This window comes from Monodelphis domestica, chromosome 1 (genome assembly GCF_027887165.1).
Source record: "Monodelphis domestica isolate mMonDom1 chromosome 1, mMonDom1.pri, whole genome shotgun sequence".
Lineage (NCBI taxonomy): Eukaryota > Metazoa > Chordata > Mammalia > Didelphimorphia > Didelphidae > Monodelphis > Monodelphis domestica.
The window spans coordinates 282,520,889-282,533,051 of NC_077227.1; the positions used below are offsets into that span (position 1 = coordinate 282,520,889).

Below are 12,163 nucleotides of genomic sequence, written 5' to 3' on the forward strand. Positions count from 1 at the left end.
AGTTTGTATACAAGTCCAACAAAAATTCCTAGAAGGGTTAAAGAGTTTGTTTAAAAGATCAAAAAATTAAAGTCTTACATAAAATACTAGTAAAGAGACTACAATAACATATCACAAGGATTATTCACTATGACCAGGTGGGATTTATAACCGGAATGCAAGACTGGTTTAATATTAGCAAAACTATCAGCATAATTGACCATGTCAATAATCAAACTAACAAAAATCACATGATTATATCAATAGATGCAGAAAAGGCCTTTGACAAAATACAACACCCATTCCTATTGGAAACATTAGAAAGCATAGGAATAAAAGGATTTTCCCTTAAAATAATAAGTAGTATTTAAAATCATCAGGAAGTATCATCTGTGTAATAATTAAAATTATGAGGATGATAGTAGTTTAATAACTTTATTAAATCAAAGTAATAGTAGTAAAAAGAAGGAAAGGTAGGAAAGAGGTAGAGAGATACTTAGCTTTCTAATCTATTGGCCATCATTAGCCTGTGGCTAAACTCTAAGAAGGGTTCCTCCAACTCTCCACACTCCAGTTAGAAAACCCCCAAAGACTTCCTGATCTCCACTTATAAGCTCTTTTCTCTACTCACTAACTCTCACATGTCACATCTCAGGAACCAATCATAGTTTCTTAATTTGCATAGGCTACCCAGGGGGCAGTGCCTGTAGAATCAGTTTCCTGTCTTGTTGGTTCCTTGGTTCCTTAACTTGTTTTCTCTGAGTGAAGGCTTATCTATACCTGAATTTACTCAGTGGTCTTTGACCTCCAGGTCACTAAGAGATGATGTTTTAAAAAGCGACATAATGAAGAGAGAAATTTGCTTCTGTTATTTGCAATATGGATAAGTTAGAAGCTTTGCCAATCAAACCACCAAAAAACTATTTTTATAGAAATAGAAGAAATAACAAAATTCATCTAGAAAAACAAAAAAGTCAAGAATATCAAGGAAACTACTGAAGAAAAATGTGAAGGATGGTAGCCTAGCAGTACCAGACCTTAAATTGTACTATAAAGCAGTGATCATCAAAATAATCTGGTACTGGCTAAGAAATAGAGGGGTGGAACAATGAAATAGATTATGGGTAAATGACCTCAGCAATCTAATGCTATAAATCCCCAAATCCCAGCTTTTGGGATAAAAACTATAAAAATGGAGATTTGAACCCCTGACTTCAATCCCCAGAAGTCCTTAGTAGTTCCCAGAATTCCCTAAAATCTCATCCGAGTCCTCACCTGGGCCAAGAACACAATTTGTATTTAAACTGACTCTCCCCCTACTTCGGTCTCTCAGCTTCTGCTTCTAAGGACACACAGGCAAGATGTGAGTGGCTGTGAATGGGCTATGTGCCCTAGACACATGCTTTCTTATTTTTTATTTTCTTTATCCTTGGTTTCTAATAATCTTTAATAAACCTCTAAATATGATACTTTTAGTAGAGAAACTAATTTAAGTTTTACTATTTGACAGAAACTGCTGGGAAAACTGGAAAATAGTATTGCAAAAATTAGGTTTAGATCAGTCTCTCACATCCTATACTAAGATAAGCTCAAAATTGGTATATGATTTAAACATAAAGAGTGATATTAAAAGTAAACTAGGAGGGCAGCTGGGTAGCTCAGTGGATTGAAAGCCAGACCTAGAGACCTGGTCCTAGGTTCAAATCTGGCCTCAGACACATCCCAGCTGTGTGACTCTGGGTAAGTCACTTAACCCCCATTGCCTAGCCCTTACCATTACATGATTGTACATCTTTAGTGTCCATTGCTGATAAACCTCATAATGATTTATTGGACATCCCTTTGGATAATTCAGAATTAATATTATTTATAGATGGTTCTTCATTTATGTGTCAAGGAAACTCATCCCTTCCCCCTTCCTGAGTAACTTTACCTGTCCATCAAACATTCCTGACATACCACAGTCGTGCCAGGTTTGCGTCAGCTTGCATAGGCATACATTCTGTACGTCAATAAAAATTAAGGTTTGGTAGAGAATGGGGGAGACCAACAAGAGAAAAGGGGGAGATGGATGAGAAGACCATGAGGGAAGCCTGAGGAGAAGGGACAGTGCAGGAGGTGAGGGGGAAATGAGAAAGGAACTGGCAGGCTAGGCTCCATGTAGCCAGGTTACTTAGGAATGATTGTCTACCCTTCATAATAAACTTTATAGAATATATACCTCTGGGTAGCAAGAAATATTATTTATTTTTAATTATTACATTTATGAAGGATGACATGCGCTAGGATAGGAGCTGTGATAGTTACCGAATTTGCCACTCTGTGGTCAGCTTCCTTACCCTCAAATGTAAGCGCACAAGGTGCAGAACTCATAGCTCTAAAACACACATGTGTCATTGCACAGGATAAGAGAGTCACAATTTACATGGACTCCCATTATGCATTTTGCATATGTCATGCTGTTGGCATGCTATGGCATTAGAGGGGATTCTCAACATCAGCTGGAAAATGTATTGCCAATGCAGACCTTATTACTGACCTTCTTTCTGCCCTCCAGCTCTCTGAATCCATAGCTGTCATTCATTGCTCTGCCCACACACATGGTACTGACCCTATCTTCAGGGGAAATGAATGAGCAGATGTAGCAGTGAAGCTAGTGGATCTTAGAAGGACCTGAGTTAATATTGACCCTAACAATTAACAATTTCGATTCATTTCTTTCCTACAATGACAAGGAAGTGGGAAAGTAGAAAAAAAATTCAAAGTCAAATAAATTAATGGAGTATGGGTGTCATCCAAAGGCAAACCCCTGCTCCTTAGAAATTTCTATAACAAAATTTTTCAATCCATCCATAAACATGGTCATTTCAGCACTCAAGGCATTGTAGACTTTGTTAAAAAAGTATGGATAGCACCTGGAATAACTATAACTGCCTCCAAAGTATGTACAGCTTGTCCTACCTGCCAGACCGTTAATCAACACGCCTTTTGAGGAAAAGTCTTTGGCGGGCGTCCTCTCCCTTACACACCATTTGAACACTAACAAATTGATTTTATCTTTATGCCAAAACCTGGACAGTATAAATTTTTTTTGGTCATAGTTGATTAGCTGACCAGGTGGCCTGAAGCATTTACTACTGCTCAAGCCACAACTGCTTTTGTTACCAAAATTCTTTTGAAAGAAATTATTCCTCGTTTTGGACTACAAGCACAAATTGATTCAGATAGAGGAACTCATTTTACAGATTTGGTCTTATCACAAATTTATTCATGTTTGGGAATAATTTCTAAATTTCATACCAGAGCTCCAGCCAAGTTGGCTCCAAGCCAAAAAACTTAAAACTATGATTGGGAAATTGTGCACGGAGACTCATTTAAAATGGCCCGAAATTCTACCTCTGATCGTACTTTATCTCAGAAGCAGACCCAGAGGTGATTTACACATCTCACCATTTTAGGTGCTATTTGGACATCCACCTATTCAGGCACAATCATTTACCCCTGCCTATACGTCATTGTTAGTAGGGGATACAACCATTGCCACATATATCAGACAATTACAAACTAAATTTTGAGAACTCCAAGACTCTGGAGCTGCTGTTCAGGAAATCCCCATAGATTTCTTGCTTCATGATTTAAACCCAGGTGATAGTGTCTACATAAAGAATTTCATACATACTGGGCCAACTGAACCTGCTGGACCTTTCCAAATGGACCTTTCCAAATCCTATTGACTACACCAATAGCCATTAAAATTGGGGAGAGGGACTCATGGATTCATTGTAACTATATAAAATGACTACTTTCTGTGGATAATGAATAATTGACTATTGATTTTATTTGACTATTGATTGTGATAAGATTTCCCTATTGTTGGATCTGTATTATTTTGTTGCACTTTATTTAATTCTTCTACTTGAACAAATTGCCCTTATAGAATAATACATATATTACCTCAAAAAACTATATTAGTGACCTATATTGACCTGATATGCTTTTTATTATAATTTATGCCTTCTATAAATTTTTTTTCTTAAACGTATTATTGCTGCTATACCTCCATTACTTTATCTACCTCATTTGCACTCACACTGTGAATCATGTCAAGTTAAAGAGGAAATTGATCTTATTTTTCAGCAAGTAGCCTGTATTTTACCTATCTAATTGTGAAATATGTACAATTTGGATATTTTTCATTATTGCTTTTCTTCCTGCATGAGTGATATAGTATTTGAGCTTTTCTCTCATTTTTTATATTTAAAACACATCTCACTAATGCTGAAAAGATTTTTTTTAACTGCTTTACTTTTTGCAATAGAATAAGCTAAGATGTCCACTTGACTAGCATATAGATGAATACCCAAAAAAGCTTTGAACTTTTAACCTGCCATTAACTTATATCATGAAACTTTTGCTCAATGACTATGTCTGAATCAAGGGGAAAATGGACCTGCAAAGTGCCACACAAGCACAAAAAGTAAAAAACCAAACCAATCCTTCAGAGATTGATTACATTCTGCACAAAGAGTACAAGGACTTTATCATGTGTGAGACTCAAGGTTGCGGCTGTTTAACATGTGTTAAATGCAGGACTTCTTTGTACTACACTCTTTATCAAGTATATAACATTGATTGTTCTGGCTCTGGCTCCATTATCCTTGAAAGCAGAAAAAAGGGTCAAACCAGGGAATGCTATTTCCCATTTGTTTAGAAACTTAGGTTTTTTTCTTCCATTTTCTTTCATGATGTGACAACTTACTGTAGTACAGACTGCTAAATTGGGTTAGTGAATGATTGTTATTTCAGACTTATGGGACATACATAGATCACTACAAGAACCTGTTGTGATTTGTGAATTTTTTTCCCTTTTTCCTAGAATTTTTTTCACATTTTTGATATTCTATATTTCACTCAGAGGTTATTTTTAAATTTCTCTAGATTCTTTGATGTTTTGGATAATTGATTCGTATGCTTTATGACTTGACCATGCATTCCTGTGTGATTCCCATGTGTATCCCTGGGGAGGAGGGAATGTGTTAATATCTTCCTCAGGGGAGAATGTGTTTTTATTTTGTAATGAAAAGTTTTAAGTTCCTTTTGAGAAAAAAAAAAGTTTTTTTAAGGGTAAGAAATTTGCTGCCTCCTGGAATCCAGAGACTGAATTCCTTGTGGAAAATGCCATGGAGATGCCTGTGGAGATGAAGCAAACTTGAATGTGCAGAACTGAACTTTGGGGGGTTGAATACATTTGTTTATATGTACTTTGTTGTACCAAAGGTGACTGCCCCCTAAATTTGTTTTGTTCTTGACTCCCTTTTGTTTCCTTATCTCCAAGTTGTTGTATTTTCCCTGTGTAAAATTGGATGTACCTTAGTTAATTATATTTAAAATGATCCATTGGGGAGACTGGCATCCCAAAGGATCACAGGGAGAGAATGTGCAGATGGAAAATTTGCAACACCTGAGTTATATTCCCAGCATCCTTTTAAGTTATGTCCTCATTTTACATAAGGATGCTTTGGAGATAAATTTGGCTGAGACCCACACTGTGGGGCTCTTTTTTTGGAGCTTGTACTTTTTGGTAAGTTGCTGCAGGTATCAGTCTCTATCTCTCTTTGCTCTGCTCACTTGACTGAAAGAAACTTTTTTTCTTTCCCCTCTCTTTTGATTATTATTAAAAATCCTACACTATCTAGGAAACTTGTTGGTGTTTCATCCTGCTTTTGTCTTATACTTTCAAATTTTGACCATGCATTGGGACACCTTGAGTGCCTTTTCATTACTTCAATTATTGATTTCCTTGCCTGTTTCATTTGTCTATAATCAGTAACTGAATTCATATCCATGTCCTCAAAATCTTCAGGCCATGGGATCAAAGGTGGATCATTTCTGGTCTCTTCAATAAATTGGTTCCTCTCTCTCTTAGTAAGTAATTGCTCCATTAGCAAGAAAAAATCAGCATTAATCCAGGTCAAAGATCTTAATTGCCCTCTGAAATTCCTTTATTACTTTATTAGATTCATCAAAAAAAATAATAAGGGGTTCTATGCTTAATAGTTCCTAGGTCCTCAGGAGTGAATAATTTATGTGTCTTCATTTTAAACAGTTCATCCTGGGTGACAACCAATATATCTCTGAGAGGGAACAAAGTAGCCTGGTGCTAGGTGCCGTTGAGCCGTGATGTCTTGTCATGGTCACCTGTAGAGGCCAGGGGGGTCACAAAGTGGCTCCTTGGCAGGATGGAGACACTCACTCAGGCCCCTCTCTATGTGACTTCTCTCAATAACCTCCCTTATTATTAGAACTACTATGATTATTGTTCTCTCCCCAGCTTTAGGAAAAAATAATATTAAGAGCAAAATACTTGCAAATTATCCCTCCAGAATACCACCAAAAGATCATAACTCACAAAACCATACCCAAAAGACTATCATGGGTTAACTTCTGCTTATGCATGGAAACTCTTAACAAAGCTATGCTCAGAAATTCCCCATTCCTATACATAGAACAAATTCTCCTAAGCCAGTACATCAATCACTTTAGGGAAAGACATCATGCCTCAGTGACTTGATTTACCAACTGAAATCCATCTTGGGAACTTCCCATGAAACTCTGAAAAATGATTAGTTTAATATTAAAACTGAATTGTGTTTCTATTACTCCTTTGATCCATCAACTTGGCCACCATGTTTGTCAATTGTCTTCATAGAATGTTAATCAGACAATTTGTTAAAAGTTAATGTATCACTTATTCAATAATCTGTATTTGAATATGTATGTTGAATAATGTAGCTGTGGGCCAAAAAGTATGTAATCTTTGGGGTATAAAAATAAATCAACCCTGGGTCTGATGGAAGCAGTTCTATGCAAAGCTTGGTCCTAGGCTGATGCACATCATCCATCCATCATTTACACCTTTGTTTAACATTTACTTCATTAACATTCTTATCAATAACATTGTCCTATAAATCATGTTTAACACCATTATTTAGAATCATTCCATCCTTCATACATTGTTCCATTGCTTCAATTTTATCTTTCATTAACATTAGCATTTGTTTCATTTCTGAATCCTTAGTCATCCATTGTACAATTACTCTTATTTTGTTACCAATTCCAAAAATCAAGTATCTGCATTTGTATAACACCATCAAACATAAGCATAGTAAAGGTACATAGGCAAAAATGGTTCTTATATTAATGACATAATTGATTCCATCCATGCATAACCTAGTATCATGTAACTGAAATTAGGGAATAGGGTAAAAATCCCATAAAGGATATACATGAAACAGTCTCAGAAAAGGAGGAAATTGGCATTTATCATGTCTCCTGGCATGATGCCAAATGTATATATAAAGTTGTTATATAGGATAGGATATGTGTTGTTAGTATCCACCTCGATTACCAACAGTAATAGTCAATAAAACAGAATCAATAAAAAAGCAAAAAAAAATTTCCCCTTTAACTTTTAAATCCCCTCTAGCTTCAATCAAAAGTCAGTATTCTATGTTCCAGGTCCTTGGAGAGCAACCAGGTGCTGGGAAGGACAATGGAATGTTACACAATCTTCCAATTGCCAGGCCTACAGATCCCTCTGAGTTACTCTGGCCTAACCCACTTTTTGTAGATTTGACCTACTGATATGCCACTGAAATAGATGGGTAGAATAATAGGCACTTAAATAAATAACATAACTAATTATTTATTAAGCTAAGGGAAGGGAATGAAGGGAATTGGGAAGATCTAAACTTAAACCCCAAAAGTCAGTGTACTAAACCCACTAACAACTTTAGAATAGCATACTATTCTAATTAATTCGTTAATTACTATTTAAGATTAGAGGAGGGCTTGTATGAACAAGAACAAGGCCAAAGGAAGTCTCACAACCGATGTCCTCTTGAGTCTGGAGAAGTCCCAGTAGAAAGTCACCAGCAGCTGCTCTGTTGAAAATCACTCTTCAGCAGCAGCAGCAGGGATAGGCAGAATCTCAAGAAAAGCCACAGGAGAGGGAATATCTGACTCTCTAAGTCCACCCCAGAACAACCAGACAGAAAACCTTCCTGGGTCTTCTGACTGTTAGAGAAAGCAAAGCCTGTCACTCCACAATGTTCTGGAATCTTTCTGCTCTCAAGGACTTCCTGCTTCTGCCTTGCAGGTCTTCCTCCTGATTTGCAGCAAAGAGCTAAATTCTATATTCTTCCAATACCAGAAAAGCTGAGTATAATCCTACAGAGGAAAAAATAAAGAAACAGATTTTTAATCAAATAGAGGACTTTCAAATACTTCTGATGAAAAGAGAAGAAGAATAGAAAATTTAAAATTAAGACACAGGACTTCAAAGAAGCATAAAAAGGTAAATATGAATGAGAAATCATAAACTGCATTCTTATATAGGGAGTTGATACATGATACTCAGAATTTTATCATTGACAGAGGCCTTAGAGGGAGTCAAATTAGACAGAGGGCCTAGATATAATTCTATTTTGTTTGCATCTCAAAAGGAGAATTAATGGATAAAGAAAAGGAATGAACTAGCTACATAAGAAGGGAGAGAAGGAAAAGAGGAAATTATCTCACATAAATAGGGTATAAAAAAGGAGTTTATACAACAAAGAGGGGAAGAGAGAGCAGTTGACACTTGAATCTTATATGCTCATCTGAACTGGTTAAAAAAGAAAGAATACAAATTCATACATTTGGGTAAAGAAATATATCTTACCCAACAAAAAGTAGGAAGGAAATGGGTTAAAAGAAAGGGAGAGGAATAAGAAAGTGGGTAGATGTAGTGATCTGAAGAAAAACAGACTCTTAAACAAAGGACAGGGAAAGAAAGAGAAGAAAAAGTATGAGAGAATAGGAGAGAGGGAAATACACAGTTAGCAATTATAACTGTGAATGAGAATGGGATGAACTCGGCCATAAAATGGAAGCATACAGCAGAATTGATTAAAAACCAGAATCCAACAGTTTGTTAATAAGAAACTCACTTAAAATAGTAAGATACACATAGAGTTAAAATAAAAGGATGAAGTAAAATCTACTTGTGCTTCATTTGAAGTAAAAAAAAAAGTAGGGGAAGCAATCATGATCTCAGACAAATTAAAAGCAAAGAAGACCTAATTAAAAGAGAACTAGGAAAACAACATTTTACTAAAAAGATAGCATACATAATGAACTAAAGCCAAGACTGTATATGCACCAAATGACATAACAGCTAATTTTTTAAAAGAATTTTTATTTTCAGTTCCAGATTTGCTCTCCCCTGTATCCCTCTCCCACTCACAAAGTAGACAATGAATATAAAATCCATTATAAATATGTCTTGCAAAAGAGACTTTTTTCTTCAGCTCTTTTTTTATTGTTTTAAATACCGTTGACCAACAACTTTCTCTTTCAAACTTGTCACCCTTTGCATTCATTACACTATTCTAATTCTTCAATTTTTCTGCTTCACTCTTTTTTTTGTCTCCTTTGCTGATTTTTGTTTTCTGTCACTTCTTAAATATGAGTGGCTCTCTAAAGTTCAGTCTTCTCCTCTCCTCTAAGCCCTCTCTGGACAACTATCATTTTTATGCATATCCTATCACCAAATCTTAGGAAATCTTCTTTTATAATAGCTGTTATATATCTATCTTGTCCTTTCTAATTATACTGCTCCCACTCAGGTCTTTCTTATTGGTTCTAAATAATGATGACAAACTATTCTCACGTTATTCTTCTGCTTCAAAGGCAAACAAGGGGAGGACAGAAACAATTACAATCTCTACTGATTTAGAAAAAAGCCCAAAATTCCTAAGTCCTCTGTAATCTAATCCTAAATTTTCTTTTCAACCTCATTCCACACTACTCCCTCAAAGGATCTCTGCTCCAGCCAACCTGTTTTACTCTCATTATCCATAATCTATTTCATTAACTTGGTAATTAATCAGAGCTTCCTGGCATCTCTTGTGTCTTATGCTACTATCTTTGTATTCTCTACAACTTCTAGAACAGTGCATGGCACATAGACCCTCTGAGTTAAAATTCTCATTTAATTTAATTGAATACTAATTGTATAACTTTGGGCAAATCACTTCCTACTTCCTCATCTGAAAGATGAGGTTAACTAGACAAAACATACTGAAAAGAACTTCAGAAATCTACACTGATGTCCAAAAGGAAGATTCTGTTTTAAGTCTCATTAAAGACTTGCTGAATTTTTTTTCAGTCATGTTTGAACCTCAATGTTCCTTCCTTTCTATTTTCTACCACTATTCCATTGGAAGCCACTCATTTGTACCTTTAAAATTTAAATATCTTTGTAAAATTTAAAATATCACATTAGTAACAAATACAACTTATAGCAACCTGGTCAATAAGAAAAGCTAAACCCCCACAAATCCCCAATACTATGTGCCAATGAAGGCTATTGTCAACAACTACAGTATTATTGTGCAAAAATACAAAAGACTTTATACCTAGAGAGGAAGGCTGGGGACTGATGAGAAGATCTTCCTGAACTTGCTCATTTCCTGGCACTGTCTGCTCATCACTCAGGGAACTCTGAGATGCACTGGCAGGCTGGGGCACTTCCTCCTGAACTTCCTCAAAATGAACCTTCCCACTTTGACCCGTCCATCTTCTTCAGTAGCCAGACGCTAATTATCCTTGGAATTCTCATGGGTCATATCATCAGGCTTCTCGGTTTGCCTTCTCTGACTGAAGTCTTTGATCAATTCCAAATGGACTTGTGTCCAGGGAAAAGATCAGGAAGAGTCAACAGGTTGGTTTCTAGGCTCTGAATAGGAAACTGAAGAATTTAGCACTTGGGGAGAACTTGTCTGTGCTCTACACTTAAGGGGACTTTGAGCATACATAACTAGGTCGCTTTCATGCTTTCTCCGGACTCTCAGCAAACAGAGACAGTCCTTTCTACCACACTGCATTGTGAAGACATTGGAGAGAGACTGCCATCTCAAGAGGAAAAGTGGTAGTTAGACCTGCTTTCTTGCCCAGCCTCTGGTCGCTTTTCTTTTCCATAAAGTGCTTAATTTCATGAACTCTGAGCAGGTGATGGCACTAAGATCTGCATATAGCTGACTGCCGCCAAGACGTGAATAATATTTTCTGTATGAGCACTCCAAAAGGGGTATCAATCCAGTGACTGCCTCTTGTTGTCATCCTCGCTTGGCCAACAAGTTTGGTGCCAAAGAAACCCCAGCAAAAAGCTATCGTTACCACCTTGTGAGCCCGAAAGATTTTGTCCTGGACACGAAGAGGGCTATCCCAGAAATGCCCATCATTGCGAAGCATCTTTAACTTTGCAAGCATCTCCTGGTTGTGGGAAGGGGAACTCTGGGTCCACGTTTTCACACCCATCTTTTCCTTCCTCTTCTACAGATGCTCTTCACTGATGGAAATGAAGCAGACATGTCTAAAGGGGGTAAGTGAGGATGCGGGTGCTGGGGCCACCGGGATTGATCCTCCTCCTCTGCCTCTTCCTCCCCACCAGACCGAGGCTGCAGCAGCAGCTACAACCCCAGGTTAGGGCACAGAGCCCTTGGCTGGCTTGCTCTCCCTCTCTCCTCCCGAGATGTAGTCGGTGGAGGGAACCCTATCTTGGGCCTCACCTTGGTTGGTGGAGAGCCTGTGGCTCCGCACGGTGGATGGGGCCAAGCTGCGTGGGAGGTGGGCAGAAATTCCACCAGTGAGCGATCCACCCTCTCACGACTGCCGCGGGAGAGAGAACAGGCGAGCCCAGCAGCATGCTCCATGCTCGTGGGAGCAGACGTTGTGGAACGGTTGGCAAGGGGGGGGGGGGGGGGGGGAGGGAGGGAAGGTGTGAAGGAGCCACGTGTTCTCCCAGAGGAAGGGGGTGGAGGAGGGGACGATGAGGTCGCTGCACCTGAGGGGCCCCCGGGCTGTTGATGCCGCTGCTCTGATCCAAGAGATTTTCTAAAAAGAATCTTTATTCTTAAAAGAAAAGTTCAATAAATTCCAGGAGGAAATTGACGATAAAAATATAATTTAACCCTCTCAGGCAGAGGTACACATAAATTTAACAAGACAAAAGATAAAGAGGTGAATAGTGTTTTAGACTAATTAGACTTCTGGAGATTATGAAATGGGAATGGATAGGAGTTAACCTATATCTTAGTTATGTTCCATGTCTTCTCAAAAGTTTACCATATTTTAGCACATA

At 37.6% G+C, this 12,163-nt stretch overlaps 1 pseudogene; it reads right to left on the reverse strand.

Moving 5' to 3' along the window:
- Window positions 1–2,658: 2,658 nt before the first annotated feature.
- LOC100028672 (zinc finger and BTB domain-containing protein 44-like) lies at window positions 2,659–11,734 on the reverse strand (annotated as a pseudogene).
- Between the last annotated feature and the right edge of the window lie 429 nt (window positions 11,735–12,163).